Genomic DNA, 20,486 nt, shown 5'->3' with positions numbered 1-20,486 from the left:
TTGTTTGAAATTCTTTGGGGAACATGATTTTACATAAATTTCTGGATTTATGTCACGCCCCGGGAGGGTACCATAGACGTAACCAACACTCAGAAACCATTTCTGGCTTCCAAGAGAACCACATAGCCTGATCACACATTCGTTCATTCATTCAATCAGCGAAAGATAAAAGAATAAAGAGAATATTCGGTGGACAACTCAACATCAGTCTAACTCGAAGAATAAAGGCCATGGGCCGACAGATCAACTAAAATATTTGTCATTTAAAAATAGTTTGACAAGAATAACTCAAGGATAGAAATACTCAATCGACTCATCACTATCTAGTCTATGAAGCCTCTATCACTACTATCTAATTGGTGCCGATGACATGTTCATGGCTACCTCAAATAAAAATTAAAAGGGCTAACTCGATGTAAGAATACACAAACGGTGTCCTCCGAATGTAGGGGAGGACTCATCAATACGCTGAGTGCAAATAGATCCCCAATGATGCTCCTATTGACGATCTCATAAACCTGTCTCTGCATCATGAAATGATGCAGGTCCAAATGGACGTCAGTACGTGGAATGTACTGGTATGTAAAATGGCAGAATGAAACATACCTCAAGGAAGAATAACATCGGTCCACATATCTCAAATCAGAAAGATAAGAGGGACTCAAATAAAGTATCGTAAATCTAAAGTAAGGCTACAGTTTAGACAAAGGCCAATCATATACCATGCAATCCAATCCAATTATGTATAATACAGTTCAACCAAATCATTTACAATTCGATCCCTTTCAATCATGTACACTCCGATTATATACACTCAACTCAACAATCAACTCAGTAATCAAATCCAATCTAGTCACATACCATTCTATTCAATCCAATCACAATTCATCTATTCCAATCCGACCATATACAATCTACTCAACATTCAACTCAACCATCAGCTCAAAGGACTCAACTCAGTAAGTATACAAATTAAATTATGCAGCGTTTTACAATTCAACTCAAAGGACTCAACTCAATAAATATGTAACAACTCACTCAAGCGTCCTAAGTCTAACAAGAAATAGTTTAGACAGGACTAACTCATAAGCATATAGCAACTCACTCAACTCAACTGACTCAGAGTACTATCAAGACCTAAATGGGAGTTTCTCTTATCCGACAATCATCACTTATGAGCCAGCGATAGTACAACAATCAGACGTTGTTGCCACGTCCGTCCATACCTTGCCAGGGCATGAACGCCTCCCTAATCGTGGATACCATCAATTAGTCAAGTCCTATCATTTCAGGACAAATCTCTCGGGGAAACATCCGACTTTAACGGTTCAATCCCCCCTACGTTTGGCAACATAGGTATTGGGTTCGAGTATGGACTATACTCTTGCCCAATTCGGTGCTCGATACTCCTCCCATGACTCCATGCTCATAAAACTCCTCCAATTATCTCAAACAAGCCCTCACGGCTAGTTTCATGTGGAACATTGCCACCTCATCAACTCTGTTCTCATTTCAACTCAATTAACTCATAATGACAAGTCTAATTGGACCTTCTTTCAAATCGACTCATCTCAAATCATCAAACTCTTCTCTTTAAAAATTTATACAATCTCAACTCAATGAATGCAGAAAATATTATGTACATTAAAATATAATTTCAACTCCTCAACTCAAACTCAAAATAGATACTTTAATGTAAAAATACTCAACTTATTTAAAGGCTCCTCATACTCAACTCATACTTAAACTCCTTTCTAAATCAAGGATGAAACTAATAATTCTTTAGACTCAAAGTGGTGTATAAATAGTTTATGCAAAAAGGTTCATAAATAATTTATTTAAAGCTCCTCCTCAAAAGATCATTTATTTTCAAATATTCCTAAGACTCCAATCAACTCAAATTATGCACATCATATACCACAAAATCACATTAGAGTCCAATCTACTTCATCACACAACATCCTCATCAACATAACCTCTTCATTCACATCATCGTCAACTATCATCATTCACATCGTCATCAAACATCATCATCACATCATCATCATATATCATCATTCACATCATCATCACACATCATCCTCACATCATTGTCAAACATCCACTCCGAAATCCTTATTTTAGTTCTATGTTCATTTTATAAAAGAAAAGGTACATTCTTAACTAACCAATTCATTCTTTTCATTCCAATCAATACATATATACAAAAAACATCCACCTCAACCTCAAGACATTTATGACAAGAAATCTCATCTTGGGTTCATGTGAATGAAACATGAATCCATACTCTCAACAAGACTCAACTCAAGAATAGCGTCAACGTCTATAAATCTATATACAAAGGTACATTTGAAATCAATAATATAAAAGATAACTATTTAGTAACTCAAGTCATTAAAAACATCAATCAACTAATAGTACTTAAAAACATTCTATAGTTTGGGAAAACTTTCAAGAAAACCTTCTTAGAGGGTTCAACTCTTTCACAACTCCTATCCAACACATCTATGGGCATATGGAAGAACTCAATCCATATTTTAGGTTAGCCTTACATACCTTAGTGAAGACTTGAAGAAAACCTTGATGTTGGGTCTTCAATGGAGGACTCAAATCTTGAAGCTCTTGGACTCTTTTGTTGGAAATGGAGAAGAAGAAAAAGAAGAGAGAGAGAGGAACTCCTAGGGCTTTTCTAGAGAGAGAGTGGGGGCTGAAAAATGATCCTAAAATGGTCTATGGTGATACATATATAATTTGGGACAATTTCCAAATTGCCCCTTCTTAAAAGTTCTGAAAAATAGGCAAAAATACACCTGGCGCGATAGTGGTGCGTCGCGCCCTTGCAGCGCCAGGCTAATTACGCCTAAAACCTGCACACCTCGCAGTGGCGCGCCGCGCCAGAGATTAAACTACTGAGGCATGTTTCTGGCGCGATAGTGGCGCGTCGCGCCCTTACAGCGCCAAGGCCAAAATTTCTGGGTTCTGGAAAATTGGCCTGAAAAACCCTGCACAACTTTTAGCGGCGCGTTGCGCCAGGGGCCAAACTACTGAGGCATGTTCCTGGCGCGATAGTGGCGCATCGCACCACTACGGCGCCAAGCCCAGATTTCCAGTAGTTGAACCCCAGGCCTGAAAATCTCTGTTGTACTCGTTCATCTTAGGATCGCCATATCTTTCGACTCCGAACTCCAAAATTTACATTCTTGGTGGCATTGGAAAGAAGACTCGATGACCTTTAATTTAATAGGTCGTGGGCTACCCAGATCGTCATATATCAAAAGATAGGGTTGTTAGAAGTCAACCCCTCATGCAAACTCCTCCTCAAACTTAGCCACGACGAACCTTTTGGCTTGATTTGGTCCTAGGGGTCCTTCATGACCCCACATCACCTCTAACGCTCTTTAATTACTTAGGAACTCATCCTAACTCATGTGAAAATTTTCAAGTCCTCCGTTCTGAGTCTACACTCACGTGAAGAAATGTTTGAATCTTAGCGAAAAAATTTCTGGGGTATCACAATTTAACTCAAGTTTTCAAAAATGAGTTTTTGGGTCAATTCAGCCCTGGTTTCCAAAACCTTTGATATAAATGTTGTTGGTTTCGAATTCTTATAGTGTTTCCGTATTTGAATAGATTGTGTTGATTTTGAGATCCATCAGAGAGGGAAAGCTCAAGTGCCGAATTGATAGATTGTATGTTTGAGACAAGTAGATTTTTTGACTCTTTGTTAAGTGTATAGAATCATATATTCCTTATTGTGTATGTTGGGTAATAAGTAGATTTGGGGAATGGTTTGGGAGTTGTGATCACATGTTCATAGTGAATGATTCTAACAATGAAAAAGGGGAAATGAAAAGACAACTTGATGGTATATTGATGTGTGATGTGTTGTGAATGATTTGAATAGTTATATTTACTCTATCCTCTTCTCATTATATGTGTAAGCAAGTTTATTTGCATTGATCATGGAAAACTATGATGAGATCTATTTTGATGATAATGCCGATGGAAAATGGGTCTGGTGATGCTGATGGAAAATGATTTTGGTGATTGATGAGTATGATGATGGAAAATATTTTCGGCGTGTACATAGACCTTGTGAGTCCCCCATAAGTCTTGGCCTGATATTCAACGAGTGTGTTTCGTTAAGACAGACATGCACCACGATTTTTGACATCTCTTTTCATTGCATTGGACATCATTGGCATTGTTGTGAGTACTTGTTATGGACTATGCGATTGATGAATATGAAATTTTGTATTGATGTCCCATTTATGTTGAAGTGTTACCATATGTGTTGTGTGCTTTAAAAAATGTGAATTGTGTGGTTGGGCAGTTCTGTGCTGGTTATAGTTGTGAAGGTTCGGTTGGAGTGTTGGGAGGACTTGTTTTCTATATTGCTTACTTAGAGTTAGTTTATTGCTTGTTAAGTACCGTGTTGGTTGGTACTCACCCCCTTGCTTCTACACTTGTGTAGGTTATGAGTCAGGGTCATCGTGATAACCCCTTCTTCTCTTCCACGTCCGAGGCTTATTGTGGAGGGTTGTGAGGTAGCTACTTATCATCTCGGTGGACACCTCTTACTCCTTTATTATATCCTAGTTCTATATTAGAAACAGTGACATTGAGACTTATATTTATTTCAAGTCTATGTTATTACAGTAGATGCCTATACACGTGATAACCAAGTTTTGGGTTATTTTTGAGAAATATTATGTTATCCGCGTTATTAAAACTATTTTAGTCTTTCATTCTATTTACTTGTGCATTTTCTGCTTTTGTTGGGCCTTAAGCAGACATATCTTGATGAGATAAAATAAGTGTCATCATCACTGATTTTCGAATCGTGACAATAGAAGAATTTTGCTTTTTTACTATAGATATGTAATAATAAAGGACCAATGAACCTTTGCATTTTGAATTTTTTCGACAATATGGTCATCAATTAGGTGAATATTAATTTTCTAGCGGAAGTTCATACATATAACTTTTTAGGATCTATTTTTAGATTCAATACTCAATATTAACCCATCATATAAAATTCATCTGATCCATAATGGGTCTTTAATAATATAAATTATACCTTGTAATTAGAGCAAAAATGCAAGTGCAATCTAGAATAAATTTTTTAATGAAAAATCAGTATCATCTTCTCTTATTTTGTTGCGTACAAATTAATCTCAAATTTGCAATAAAAAAGATTTGATATTTAAGAAGTTCCTCTTAAATGAAAATAAAAATTAGCTAAAATGAAAAGCATCGAAAATGCATAATTACTATTCATCTTTGCAAATACAATAAATTCTATAATTAGATTGAATCTTAAAAATCAAAAAACAAAGCAAACTAAAAAGATTAATGTATAAACTTCTGTTAAAAATAAAAATATATGTATAAGCTTTTTAATGAAAAATTGCACCTCTATTTTGCTCTAATTACATGATAATTTATTTTATTAAAGACCCATTTGAGATGGATTGAGTAAACTTTATATAATGGATACTAAAAATAGGGTATTCGGTCTAAAAATGGATACTAAAAATATTCGTGTATAAATTTTCATTATTTGCACCTTGTTCGAAATATATAGGTGCATGGTTTGATGACTATATTATTCAAAAAAAAAAATCAAAAGTTTTTTTTTTTATAACAAATGTAAATAATCCCATTAACAACTAAATCCAATACACCTAGGGAGCACCTAACTCCACAACTTCCTTCATAGAAGGGGACTAGGTAAGTTAAGCCACAAACATATCTCTAATTACATAGTGAATTGTTGAACCAAATAATCACACCTTTGGCCTTTCTTATACTTTCTAACTATATCTAATCTAACATTGAAGCTTTGCTTTATCTGTATAATAGTTGTATCTATAGTCTTAGTTGTACCCCTATAGAATTTCTAATTCCTAGCCTGCCACACATGATATACTATCGAACTCCAAAGTGTTGCTATTATTTCCTTATATATTTGCTTCCATTTCTTCCTTCTAATTCTGCTCAATACTTGCTTGACATCTCCTGCTGGAATCTGCACTCCAGACCATTGTACCATTGCTTTTGTGATTTGTTTGGTCCAGTCACAATCAGAAAATAGATGTTTTTGTGTCTCTACAACTTACATAGCACATAGACTGCATGTTATGTTATCCACTAGCACATTCATCATTTATAGTCTATCTTTAGTCAGCAACCTTCCCTGCACAGCTATCCAAACTTTAAATCTATGCCTTGGTTGAGAGATTTTATTCCAAATTAACTCTGCAATTCGCATCTTACTTTGGACCCCTAATAGTGAGAGTAGCTTGCTCTTGTTGAGTATTTTCCATTAGCTGTTAGGACATATGTGCCTTGAGAATACCACTCCACTATGTCTTTCTTTTCTGCATTCCACTTTTTCCAATACCAACTACTATCTTGTGGAGGTGCATGTGCCCAGATGTCATGGTTCTCTTTCATATACACTCCATGTACCTATCTAACCCATAAATTATCATGTTTTACTATTAATTGCCACAACAACTTCTCCACTGATGCTACATTCCACAATTTGCTACCTTTGATATTCAGACCACCATATTTCTTAGGCACACATACTTTATCCCATGCTATCAGCGCAGTCTTCCTTTTGGCCTGAGATATACCCCACAAGTACTCCCTACATTTCTTGTCAAGTTCTTTTATCACACTTTGAGGTAATATGAATACCGAACTCCAGAAACTATGTATAGAAAATAGTACTAAGATTATTACCTACAATCTCCCTACATAAGACAACTGTTTTGAGTAGACTTTAGTGATTCTGCTAGTTATCTTCTCAGTCAGTTGATGACACTCCATTTTGCTTTATTTCTTTGAAAATAGTGGTAGCCCTAGGTAGCTAATGGGAAATGAGCCCTGTGAAAATCCTATTTTTGACAGTAGTTTACTCTAGGTGTACTCATCCACCCCTGCCATAAATATATATGACTTGTCCATATTTGCAACTAAGCCAGTAACATTGCTAAAGTGTTGCAATGCCTCCATGACTCTATTTACTGATGGGACATCTCATTTGCAGAAGATCATTAAATCATCTATAAATACTAAGTGTGCCATTTTGCCATTCTTGCACATTAGATGAAATCTAAATTCATTCACCTCACTCATACATTCAATATCTTGGATTAGTATTCCATCACAATTACAAATAATAGAGGCAACATAGTGTCACCTTGCCTTAACCCTCGTTTTCCAGCAAAGAATCCATGTCCTTCTCCATTTACTTTAACTGTGAACATAGGATATGTAATACAAGTCATAACAAGATTGACAAATCTAGTTGGAAATTCATAACCCTTCAAGGCTTTATTCACAAATTCCCAGTTAACCATGTCATACGCTTTCCTCAAATCAATTTTCATCAAGAATCTGGAAGAAGTTTGTCGAGTATAATACCTTAATATATCATGACATATTAACACATTATGTAACAAAGACCTTCTTTGAACAAATGTTGATTGGTTATCATATGAGATATAGCCACTTTGAGCCTCATACAAATCATTTTGGTGATGCACTTATACAACACAATACAGCAGGATATAGGTCTATACTGGCTAGAAAATTCTGGTATAGGAATCTTAGGGATTAAAGCTATATTAGTAGCAATGAGTTGTTTCAATAGCTTACCATTCCCAAAGAAATTTAGAATCGCTTTTGTAATATCTTTCCCAGCTATCTCCCAAGCTGCCCTAAATAATCCACTACCATAGACATCTGGTCCTGGGCTTTTCTTACAATCTATCTTGAACATAGCTTCCTTCACATCCCTACTTTTGAAATCTTGCATCAATGCTAATTATTGTTCTACATTAAGGAGATTGTGTGAGCAGCCTCCTTTGTAGTAGATTCCTGTCCTAGTAATTCCTTATAGAAGTTCACAAATATGGTTGCAATATCCTCCTGATCATATTTCCATTCACCCTTATCATCCTTTACTTGTGTTACAGCCTGTTGGAGTCTTTTATGTTCAATCACAGCAAAGAAATACCTAATACAATCATCACCCAGCTTTAACCATGTTGCCTTGCTCTGTTGCAGAAGAAACATCTATGTCATGCAAGAAGTGTGCCTATATTTTTCATATTTTTCTATCACCTCTTGTTGCAATGTTATATTCAAAGGGTCAGTCTGAAGTTTCTCCTGCATAACTTTCAGTGCACCTCTATCTTCACTAACTTCAGTTACTATATTTCTAAAATATTGGGTATTCAATTTCTTTAGACATGGTTTTAGTAGTTTCAGTGTTCTTACTACTGTCCACATCCTGCAACCCTCCACATGTGTATTCCATATGCTTTGGGTTGTGTCTTTGAATAGTGGATGTTGAGTCCAAACATTACAGTATTGAAAATCTCTCCTTGTTCTAGTAATCTGATTCTGCAGATAAACCTTAGCATGGCAGTGGTCACTTATACCTTCAGGTAGATAAGAAGCACCACATGAAAGCATAGAGTTCAACCAAGTTGAATTAATAAACATCCAATCTATCCTGGAGTATATTATGTTTCCTTTACTCCTATCATTCCAAGTATACTTCTGCCCTTGATGGGGTAGTTTTATCATACCACTTACTTCAATGCAGTCCTGAAATTCACCAACCTTAGGCCATGTGGCAGGGTTACCTCCTAATCTATCATCAGAATGTAACACTCAGTTGAAATCACCCAACAATATCCATGGCTCTCCACATGTAGAGCTTTGATTTTTAATCTCCCTCCATAAGTCTCTTCTTTCCTCTAGAATTGAATGCATAGACAACTGACACCCTAAATGTTAGTTTCATAGGAATGTAGCAAACCATACAAGTTAGCATATGCGCTGATCTCGCCAGGAACTCAACTTTGTAATAATCTTGTCTCCAAACCAATAAAATTCTTCCATTAAAGTGTGACTCTAAGTTGGTTAGGTATTGCCAACCTGCAAACATTTTATTCACCACAGTATCCATGTTTTGACTTTTTAATTTCTTTTCTACTAGACCTACCAATTCCACCTTTTCCTTATTGCATAGAAGTAACACCTCCATCTTCTTATTCAAGGCATTAAGCCCTCTCACATTCCAACATAACATATTAACCATTTCCTAGTGGGAACATGGTACATCCTCCTACTATCTGCCCACTTTTTGGAGCTAAGCTATTCACCTCAATTAATTTGTTTAGAATCTGAAAGGAATTGTTTCTAGCAACTTGTATTTGATGTGGACTGTGACTCTTTCATGTCTTTAATGGTGTTACCCAATCAACAAAATACGGTCCACCTTGCTCCACCTTTTGTTGTCTTTTATTTCGCACACCCTGCAATTCTGTTATTTTTTGGGTCTGCCTGTTTACCCTCATGTACTTCATGTCTGTCACTATTTTTTAACAATTTCTTTCCTTTCTTATCATTCTTATTAGTTACCCCCTTCCTGATAACATGATTCTTCCTTCTACATTCATCTTTTGAGTGCCCGTATTTATCGTAGAAACTGCAATGGGTTAGTTTCCAGTCTTACGCCACTTATTATTCTACCAATTTTCCTTTTACATTCTTAAAGGTCACTAATTCAGGAAGTTTTGCCCCCAGCTCAACCTCCACCAAAATTCTAGCAAAATTAAGCCTTTGTTTCTTTTCAGTGTTCTGATCAGCCATCAAAGGCTTCCCTACCAAACTCCCTATCTTTCTTAAGCCTAATGGACTCCAATACTTGAAGTCCAATTCAGGTAGCTTAATCCAAATAAGACCTGAACTCAATTCCTCCTTAGTGAATTCCATATCCACAGACCATGCTTTGATAATAAATGGTTTGTTATCAAAATGCTAAATGCCTCCCTTCAACGCCTCCTCTTTACCTTCAATAGAATCAAATCGAACAATGACGACTCCACTTTTTAGCATAGCCACTTTGTTAAACCCATGCTTCTCCCAAATTCTCTGAATGTACCCATTAATTACAGTGAGCGGAGGGGGTGAACTCAGTACATAACACACAACTATAGTGTTCCAATAGTTTATTTCAGATTCAATATCTTCTAAATTGGTCCCAATTATTAAAGACTCTCCATGTTTCTCTGGAGCAATGTAGTCCAACTTGAACCCTGCATTAGATAGTTTAGAAATATCAAATGTTTCCCACACTAATTTCACCTTCGGCAACTACATTTGTTCCTCTTCTACTTCCTCTTTGAAACTTATCATGAAGATCCTTACAGTGTATGAAGAGGTTTCTGGACAACTCATTAATAAGAGTAAGAGTCACTTCATGGTTCCTTCAAATGCTTTCATAGCTACTATGAGGAGAATTCAGAAAACTAATAGTTTTATGCAGAAGAACAGCCCCATTACATACTCGGGATGCCCTTTATACATTAGGAGGCAAAGAGTGATCTACTACTCTGAGTTAGTATCCAAGATCACAGTAAGACTTATAGGATGGAAATCCAGGATCTTAAGCTATGGAGGAAGGGTGACCCTGGTGAAACATGTCATTCAGTCTATGCCTATACACCTTCTTTCTGCAATTTCACCTCTCAGCACCATCATAAAATAGATATAGGGCATAACTGCAGATTTCTTTTGGGGTTGGACAAATGATAGAAAGAAAAATCACTGGTCCTCATGGAAGAATCTAAGTTATCTCTACAATGAAGGAGGAATTGGAGTTAGAAATCTAACTAATGTAACTCTTTCCTTTCAATACAAATAATGGTGGATATTTAAAACCAAGAAGTCTTTATGGGGTAATTTCTTAAGAGCTAAATATTGTCAAAGAGACAATCCTATAGCCAAGAAGTGGAACACTAGATAATCTCTAGTTTGGAAGCATATGATGAAAAACAAACACCAAACGGAAGCTCATATTCAATGGAGGAGACATTCAGGTTCTAGCTACTTCTGGTGGGATGACTGATTGGGGAATGGCCCCTTATCTAGGCATAGAGAAGACAATACTAGGCCTAATAACATCAGAGTTGCAGAGTTCCTGATTGAGGTCCAATGGGATATTGAAAAAATTACTAGAATAGCTCATCCACATATGGTAGCTAATATTCTAGACTTGCAGGTCAGTTATCATCCTGGCTTGGATGATCAACCCATATGGAAACCTAATTCTAATGGAGAATTCACTTGCTCTTCATCATGGAAGCAAATCAAGATAAAGAAAGTTGTCACAATCATCAATGCTAATACTTGGCATAAGTTGATTCCTTTTAAATGTTCCTTCCTCTTATGGAGAACCTTAAGAGGGAAGCTTCATAAAAATGAGAAGATATGCATCTTTGTATACAATCCCTCCAATTGTTACTATTGTTATCAACCAGGTATGGACACCATTGACCACATATTTATGGCTGGAAACTTTGCTAGAAACACTTGGAAATTTAGTGATGAGATAGTGGAGTTGCAAGGCTAACAATGCATCTCACAAGCTTATACTTCATGCCATCCCCATTTTTATATGTTGGAACCTCTGGAAGAATAGATGTTTTTGCAAATATGGAGGGAAAAGCTCTAACCTCTCTAGAGTTAAATACTCTATTCAGAGGGACATCAACAACCTACTCCATACTGCCTTCCCTTATATCAAATTGCCTAGTTGCTGGAAGGACCTGATCCTGCTGACTAAAAGATGTGTGCATGTAACTAGGATCATTACTGTTAGATGGAAAGCACCCTCAGAAAATATTATGAAGCTCAACACTGATTGTAGATCCTTAGATAACCCTGTAAGAGCTGGAAAATGAGGCATACTCAGAAATAGCCAAGGTGAGATTATTTTTGCATTTGATGCACCTATAGGGGAGGGGACTAATAATCAGGCTGAAACTCAGGTAGAACTGTTTGGTCTCACATGGTGTCTTCAACTTGGATACAAGAAGGTTATCTTAGAAATAGATTCTGAGCTACTTCTTAATTGGATTAATCAGAGTACTAAACCTCCATGGTCAGTTAGAAGTCACATGGATAAACTTTATAAGACCATTGATCTTTTCCAACACTTTAGATGCCACCATGTGTATAGGGAAACCAATTTTGTTGCAGACTAGCTTTCTAAACAAAGTCACAAATGCATCAGTTCACAGGTCTACTTCAAATCAAGTCAACTACCCAAGGAAGCAAGAGCATACTATGAATTGGACAAGGTTGGTTTGGTCAATTTCAGAAGGAGGAAACTCAAAAGAATACAAAAACCTCCATGAGTGCTACTGCAGCAAGCTGGAGATCTTCATTTAGGTTGTCTCTCAGAATTAGTTATAACTTTTATGAAGAATTTATTGTTTTAAAATCTTGTATTGTAAGGGGAGAGTATCCCTTATTTACGCTTTTTTAGAATTATTGTATTGAGAGTAGTTCTCTCATAGGTTAACCAACTCATGAACCAATCCTATCCGACCTTAGTAGGTTAGCCGACTATTGAAACAACCTACGACTAGAGGTAAGGACTAGTGTAGGTTACTATACTTTGCTTCTTTTGTGCAGGTACACTGCAGGTTCCTACCATATCCGGGATCATACACAATCAAAGGTTACTTCAAGAGAAGGATCAAAAAAGACTTGGTTATGGAGCCTCCTATATTTCATAGACTTCTTCTTATATTTATGTAAGGGGAGAATCTCCCTTATTTACGTTTTTCTAGATTTATTGTATCAAGAGGAGTCCTCTCTTTTAGGTGCATAGTTTCTAGGATTCATCTGCTTGTATCGGGGATGAGTTGGTTGACTTTAGAAGGATGGCCGACTTATGAACCACCATAGGATTGGAGGTTAGGTTTATATCCCCTTCATGTATTTTATGTTTTTATTTATAATAAGACTTGGGGGGTGTGTGGCTCAACCCCTGACTGCCAGGAGGGGTGAGATCCTTGGGTAAGGTCCGTTCCATATTAAAAAAAACATTTCCTCTGACCATGTTTTCGTTCCACTACCATAAGGAGACAGTTGTTTCAGAGGTTGTGGGAGAGCAATTTCTGCCCAATGCTTTTGTGCTAACTCACGATTTTCCTTCTCCGCTTCCTTGGCTTTCTACGCATCTTCCTGGGCTAGTCTCTCTATCTCCTTCTTCCGAGCTATTGAAGCAATAAATTCAAATCCAATCTCAATTTCTTCCTGGATTGCGTATTGTTATGCCTTTTTTCCCTTTAAATGTTGACCTTATTTTACTGCTTCCTGCGCCATTAAAGCCTTATATGATAGAGCACGAGCTCTCTTCCTTATGGCCAGTGTATAACAGTAACCTACGCCGAGAGAGAAGGAACCATCCAGAAGCTTGAGCTCCAAAATAAATAATCAAAAGTTACTTTAATAAAATATAACTATAAGTTCACTGACCAGTTGAGGAATTGACTCCGTCATTTTTATGAAAAAAATAATAATGTTATTTTCTGTTAAAAGCAAATCAGGTTATGTATCGGATAAAACTAGAGGTGACACAAGAACAAGGTAGATGCCGAAGCGTTAAAAGACAGAAGAACATTAATCCATACCTGAGATGTTCCGTCTTGAAGAAGTAGCAATCATACACAAGCCTAACACTCGTGACTCGACGAAGGATCAAACGCACGCAGAAGGAGTTACCAAAAGGCACTAGCCGTAATATAACTAATCCAAATGCAACACCAAGTGCTACTCTTTTTGTCACAGCAAAAATATGGGAAAACGATGGAACCTATCTCATCAAAGTGGTAGGTAAGACAACCCAATAACACATAATATAAAATAAGGTAATACACTGAATAAATATTAACATTGAATCTCAATACCAAGTCTCATATAAAAACTCCAAAGAAGATACGAAAAATTAGGAAAAAGGCTCAAATATGCAATCAAACTTTGAAAAAAGGTTCATTTATGTAATCCGTTAAAAGTTTGGCTCATCTATGCCATTGACATTTGAAAAAAGGCTCATTTATGCCATTATTTTTAACTCCGATTTTGCAAAACCACCAAACAACCTTTAACACTTTTCTATTGGAGTTTTGAATTAAATATACTTTTTTTGCTTCTTCTTCTTCAACAACACATGCAGAACACAAAGAACTCCAAATTTCCAACGTCTTCAATTTTTCACGAAATCACCTCAAATTTTAATATTAGCATCCCTCTGAGCTAAACATCAAATTCTAATATCTTTTGAGCTCGAATTCAACCCAACCCAATGAGACACACTTAAAATTTCTTCAAAGTTTCAAAATTGTAACCTCTTTTAATGGTGAAATTTTTGCCACAACTCCAAGTTACTTGAAATTTTGAACATAGACTTAAAAAATACTATGTTAAAGTTCACTATGTCTATGTTCAAAATTTCAAGTGATTAGAAAATTCTACCATTAAAGGAGGTTAAAGTTGATATCTAGCTCAAAGGGATGCTAATATTAAAATTTGAGGTGATTTCATGAAAAATTGAAAAATTTGGAAATTTGAAGTTCTTGGTGTTCTTCATGTGTTCTTGGTATTCTTGAAGAAGAAAAAAAAAGTATATTTGATTCAAAACTCCAATAGAAAAGTTTAAAAGTTGTTTTAGTGATTTTACAAAACCGAAGTTAAAAAATAATGGCATACATGAGCCTTTTTTCAAACGGTAATGGCATAAATGAGCCAAACTTTTAACGGATGGCATAAATAAGCCTTTTCTCAAAGTTTGATGAAAGATTTGAGACTTTACCCAAAAAATAATAATACAACAACCCAAATTTGAAAGTCACGAGTGCAAGCCATAACCAATATCAAGTACTCACAACTGAATGTTACAAAAAGTACAAAATCCAAAATAAGGGAAGATAGAAAAGATTATCTATAGCTACAGATCAGCCAACAACTACCTCAAAGATTATTTGTAGCTACTTGCTTCACACCTGGCCATATCGAGGAATGAAAATGAACTTGCCCCTAAAAAAAGAGTTCAGCCAACAACTACCTCAAACTGTCTAAATGACAATCCTCAAACTCAACTGTTGTTGTGACCCCCCAACTCCCAAGAGGCGCGATCAACATTTAGTGTCTCACTTAAGCGAGTGAACCGATTGAAATAAGCTTAAAGAAAACAAGTAGGCCATCAAGGACAAACCAAACAAAAGAGAAACGCAACAAGAAACTCAAACTATAATAAAACTAAGATACAGGGTCGTCAGAGCCATTATTTAAATATCACAATTAATAACACGCCCAATAAGATCACAACCGAATACAAGATCCATAACATATGTCTAAAAGTATCTACGATTAAAAAAAAACTTCTAAACACTAGATGTGACAGGTTCCTGATATACCCGACATTTATACAGACAAAAGATAACTCCAGACTCAGCAACTCAAGAAAGAATGGACCAACCATTACCTAAACTCAATAACACGCATAGGGATCTGTGTTTACTTAATAACCTGCAGTTATGAATTCAGCCCTCATATAATGGAAATGTTAATGTGAAATAATGTACCAAGCATGTAAGTTGATTAAATCCCCTGAAACTGAAACCACAATATGATAATCGTAATATGAATAAAATCAACAACTCACTGGAACCACACTACCTGTGTAGTATCCACTTTCCTTGCCCCTGACTCAAATCACATAAATAATCAATAGTTCATTGTCATGCAATGACCTACCCAAGCTTTGTGTGACCTACCCAAGCCTTCATAAGTTCAGCAGTCAACCACAATTACAAGATAATAAATATAATGCAATGCAACACAATTAGTATAAATGACGCTAATGAACCTAGAATTAACATAACAGGGCTTAGATAAGGTTGAGTAAGCACAAAAATGTCTTAAGCGAGTAAATTATGACTTAGAGTTGTGATTTCATGAGACTTGGAAAGAAGAGTAAGCTAATTACATTTATGCTCAAATCTCATTGTATCTTGATAATGTTCATATCATTCATGAAATTATCTTTGTAACTATGTTTTCCAATAAATGTTTCAACCTACTCAAAGGTTGTGTTCAAACTAGAAATAGTCGATATTGCTAATTAAACAAAGTCTTTCACACGCAATCAAGTATTTGATTTCAACATTGATTTTACAAATTTTTGGAGGGTCGAATTTAGAGTTCGTTCTCGTTTGATGTCTACTCAATCGGAGGTGAACTGATCAATGAAAAAGAGGTAATACTCACTATAAATGAATACACCACAAGATTGAACTGCACTCATGCATCTCATCAACCTTAATTTCGCTACGTTCAATAAGAACCCAGAATAACGAAAATAGGTTCGTATTCCACTTCCAAAGTCAGTAGTCTGCTCATGGAAAAGTTTGGCAATTAAATAGATAAATCAAAGACCATATAGAGAGTAAACGATAAAGTAAAGTTTTCTAACCAACTCCACACAAAAAAAAACATACATATTATAGTCTTAATTAGAAATATATTATCCCATGCCCCGTGGCTTACCTACGCAGGTATACAAATTCAATTTAGCTTTTGTTTGCTTATAGATTTTAAAGTTACAAGTTAAAATTTGATAATTTGAGTTTTTAAAATTGCATTTGGGAATGCATTTTAGTTGGAATAAATTTGATGGTTTGACCCCCGCATGTACCTAGAGCTAGTTTTGACCCCTGCATATACTTGTAGCTAGTTTTGACCCCCCCCCCCCCCCTCCCACCCCCTACATGAACCTGGAGCCAGTTTCAAAGACAGATTTATTTATTTATATGGTAAAATATTAAATATTTGAAGATATAGTTTCCAAATGATCTGATCCAAATAGTTTCATGGCCAAATAATTATTTAATGATAAATTTATATTTATATATGGACAAATGCTAGCTTATATAAAGGGATCATTCTCACTTTTTATTTCATCACATTCTTCAAGTTCAGTTCTTTGCTTGTGTTGTTCATGTATTCAATATAGTAAAATAAAAATACTTTGAAGATGAAAATAAAAGACAGTATCTGAGTCCACATAATTCACTGTGTGTTCTTAAAGAATTTAATTCATTCACTGTATCCGAGGGTATAGATTATTTTCTCTCAAAATAAAATGGATAATCTATTAAACATGTAGCATTACCTCAAACTTCAATAAATTCAGTGTCAAAAAGAAATCACGCATAGACTTAACTTTATTTACAAGAAAATATATGCTGAAGAGGGAGAAAATAAATAAATAAAAATTGAGGGAGAAAACCCCTCTATTTATAGCCTACAAATGGTAGTATGAAAAGGTGCTAATTATGCTTTATTGGAGAGGTCACAAAAAGGGACAACCTTTCAGATGGTCACAACCCTTTAAAAAGGAGACAAGTTATAGGGTTAAGGAACAACAAAGTTGCATCCGTTAAGGTGTTGTGAAGGAACTAAGAGGTTGAGGGTGCTAGATTGAAGGCCAAGGATGATATGATGACACTATATTCTTATCTCTTTTCTTCCATTCCTAGTTGAGGTATTAAGTTCATGATTCACTCCTTAAAATAAATGAATTGAAGTCATTTTCATATTTTCATATGCATGCATGTTCATGAAATGACTTTTAATATCATGTTTTATATTGGAATTGAATATTCCATGTTTTATGCATTTTGATGAGTTTTTTATTCATGTTGGATTGCTATGTCTCTTTCCATACTCTATTCATGCTAGCTTGAGTCACATTCAAGGATGAATGTTCACAAGGGGAGATATTGGAAGACCCCTGAAGATGGAAAATAAAAAAAAATAATGCAAAAAAAAGTTACAGAAGTTTGCTGGTGCAGGCTCCTACGAGCCAACCTACAAACCGTAGGAAGTTTTACAGGTCATAGGAAAACACTCATAGGAAGTCCAACACTTGAGAAATATTTTAAAGCCTGAGACAATTAAATTTGATTACCCGTAGAGGTATTGACGAGCCATAGAAAAGGCTTGTAGAAAGGGGTCCTCAGGAATGAAATTTCACTAAGTTTTCGGTCAATATACGAAGAGGTCCTACTGGCCGTAGAAGTTTCTACGATCCATAGGGTAGACACATAGAAAGTGATCAGAGACTCAAAGTTTCAAGTATTGAAAAGGTTGTAAAGACGAGGGGTCCTTACGACCAGTAGAAACTTCAACAGGCCACAGACTCCACTTGTAAGATAGGTCCTGAACTTTTGGAATTTGGCTAAGTATTGAGTAGTTTTAGAGACCATCCCTATGACCTGTAGAAGAGTCAACTACCCATGGAACCCATTTGTAGGCCAACTTACAATTTCTAGTAGCTTGATTTTTGGTGCACCAATTTGACGACTCGATTCCTACGATCCATAGTCCACTTCGGCAAATTTTAATGAGAGTTATTATGGGAATTTCCTACCTATTCTATTCCTATGATATGTCATTTTGGGGTATTATGCTAAGCCTATAAATACCTAAAACATTGAAATTATCATCATTCTCTCTTATTTTCTCAAGATCACGCTAAGGCATTAAGGGATCACTCTAAGGCATTAAGGATTCTCTCTCAAAGGGCTGCTCTTCTTCATCAATCTAGGGTTCTAAGGTTCAAGGTTTTTCTTCAAAATTAAAGTTTGATATTTATCAAGGTATGAGGAATTCATCCATGAATCTTATTCATCCATGGAGTCTCAAAGATTTCTCTCTTTTGTTATATCAATTTCAATTCAATGATTCTAGAATTTTGATCAATTTGTATTGGGTCAATTCAATAATGCTTTTACTTAACTATAATGATATATTCATTCATGATTTACTCTCAATTATATGTTTTCAATGAATTTTACAAGGACCCATGTATTATGCTATGGAATTCAAGTATGAACTATGGATTTTATGATAATGAATTTTATAAATTTTCATGTATGAATTTGAAAGTAATGTATTATGATTCAAGTGTGTTTTAAAGAATAAAATCATGAATTGTAAAAGATTTTCTCACAATATGCAAGATATCATTATTTGGATGCTTAGAAAGGTAAGTATCCACAAGTTCAAGTTAATGATCATAGTTTTCAAGGAGCTATTCTTATGATGTATTTTCATGATGTTGGATTTGTTGACTTACCTTTCCTAATGACTATATTTTATATATTCCATTATGATTGACTTAGCACCAACCAAAATTTATGGTAGGGATCCACAAGAGAACCCTAGTAGCAAACCTTAGTAACAAAACTACGTGCCACCGTAGGTGCCTTAATGGCTTAGCTTGTAAGTTCACACATACTTTATATTTATGTTTATGATAAAGAGTCTACCTTGGCAAGTATCTTCTCTCTTCTCGGTGTGGGAGTTACATCAGATTCTATGTTATAGCTCACATAGTCTTACATATTTGTTAAGGTTTATATCCCACATATGTATATGTAATGTTCTATAAGTATTTATGATGATTTATGATGCATTAACGACATGATTATGATATTTGAATGTTTTCAAATTTTACTCATGTTTTCAAGATATTGGTCATGCATCACATGTTCATATTGACTATGTCCGATTATTATTATTCATGTATGCTTCTCATATACTCAGTGCATTCCATGTACTAACGCATACCTTTTGCCTATATTGTATCAAAATTTAGGGTCAGATGATTATCATGCACATCCTACTTGTGGCTAGAGATTGAGATTACTTTCTATTGTTGGTGAGTCCTCATATTCGAGGACGTGACATTTATAGTTTTTTTATGTTCCTTACGATATTTATTCTCTTATGGTTATCTAAGAACTTGTTCTAAGCCTCATTCATAGTAGTAGAGTCATATCAGATATTCATTGAGTCTATATTGTCTTTTCCTTTGGAGTTTGAGTTGATTCTCATTTATTGAGACATTTATATTGAGACCTTTATTTCCCCATTTATGATTTAGTCTTATTGCTTCATTTATATTATGTATGATCATGTATGATACGCTAACATGCTTGGTTGGAGTCATTTGGGATTCTAATCAATGTCACATCTAAGGCCTAACTTGGGTTGTGGCATTTTCACTAATGGATTCCAATTACTTTGCGGAATATTTTCATGTAAAAATATTCAGATTTACCCATGGTTTTCGAAATTAAGTTTTTGGGTTGGTTTTCAAAATTGATGATTTGAGTGTCATTGTACACATATTCTATTGTCAATTCATATTTAAATAGATTTTGTTGATTCGGATACTTGGCAAAAAGGGAAGACCCAAGTCTCGGAGTAGTTTGTACTTGAATTGAGATAAGTGAACTTCTAAATCTTAGTTAAATCTTGTAGAATCTTGTGCTTCTTGTTATGTGCATTGGGGAGTAATAGAGATCGGTTTGGGTTACTTTCTCACTTTGGTTGATTTTAATAATGATGAAAAGGGGTAATAAAATGGTTATTTGATTATTTATATTGATGTGATTGATATGATCATGATCTTGAGATATTAGTAGAAATGTTACATGATTATCTTGATATAGATTCTTGTTTTTATGGTAATCTTCATATTCTCATATATTTGTTAACATTGCCGATTTACATTAGTTCTGAAATGATGTAATGAGATT

The 20,486-nt window shown here is 35.3% G+C and overlaps 1 long non-coding RNA gene across 1 annotated transcript; it reads right to left on the bottom strand.

The window, feature by feature from the left end:
- Nucleotides 1–247: 247 nt before the first annotated feature.
- Nucleotides 248–13,712, bottom strand: LOC129889181 (uncharacterized). Its single transcript, XR_008766833.1, has 2 exons — nucleotides 13,512–13,712; nucleotides 248–524 (listed from the first exon to the last, which is right to left on the bottom strand). It is a non-coding gene; the product is annotated as an uncharacterized LOC129889181 (long non-coding RNA).
- Between the last annotated feature and the right edge of the window lie 6,774 nt (nucleotides 13,713–20,486).

The sequence above is a fragment of the Solanum dulcamara genome, chromosome 5 (genome assembly GCF_947179165.1).
Source record: "Solanum dulcamara chromosome 5, daSolDulc1.2, whole genome shotgun sequence".
Taxonomy (NCBI): domain Eukaryota; kingdom Viridiplantae; phylum Streptophyta; class Magnoliopsida; order Solanales; family Solanaceae; genus Solanum; species Solanum dulcamara.
Note: the sequence above shows the minus strand (reverse complement) of the source record. Positions and strands in the feature narration are given on the sequence as shown.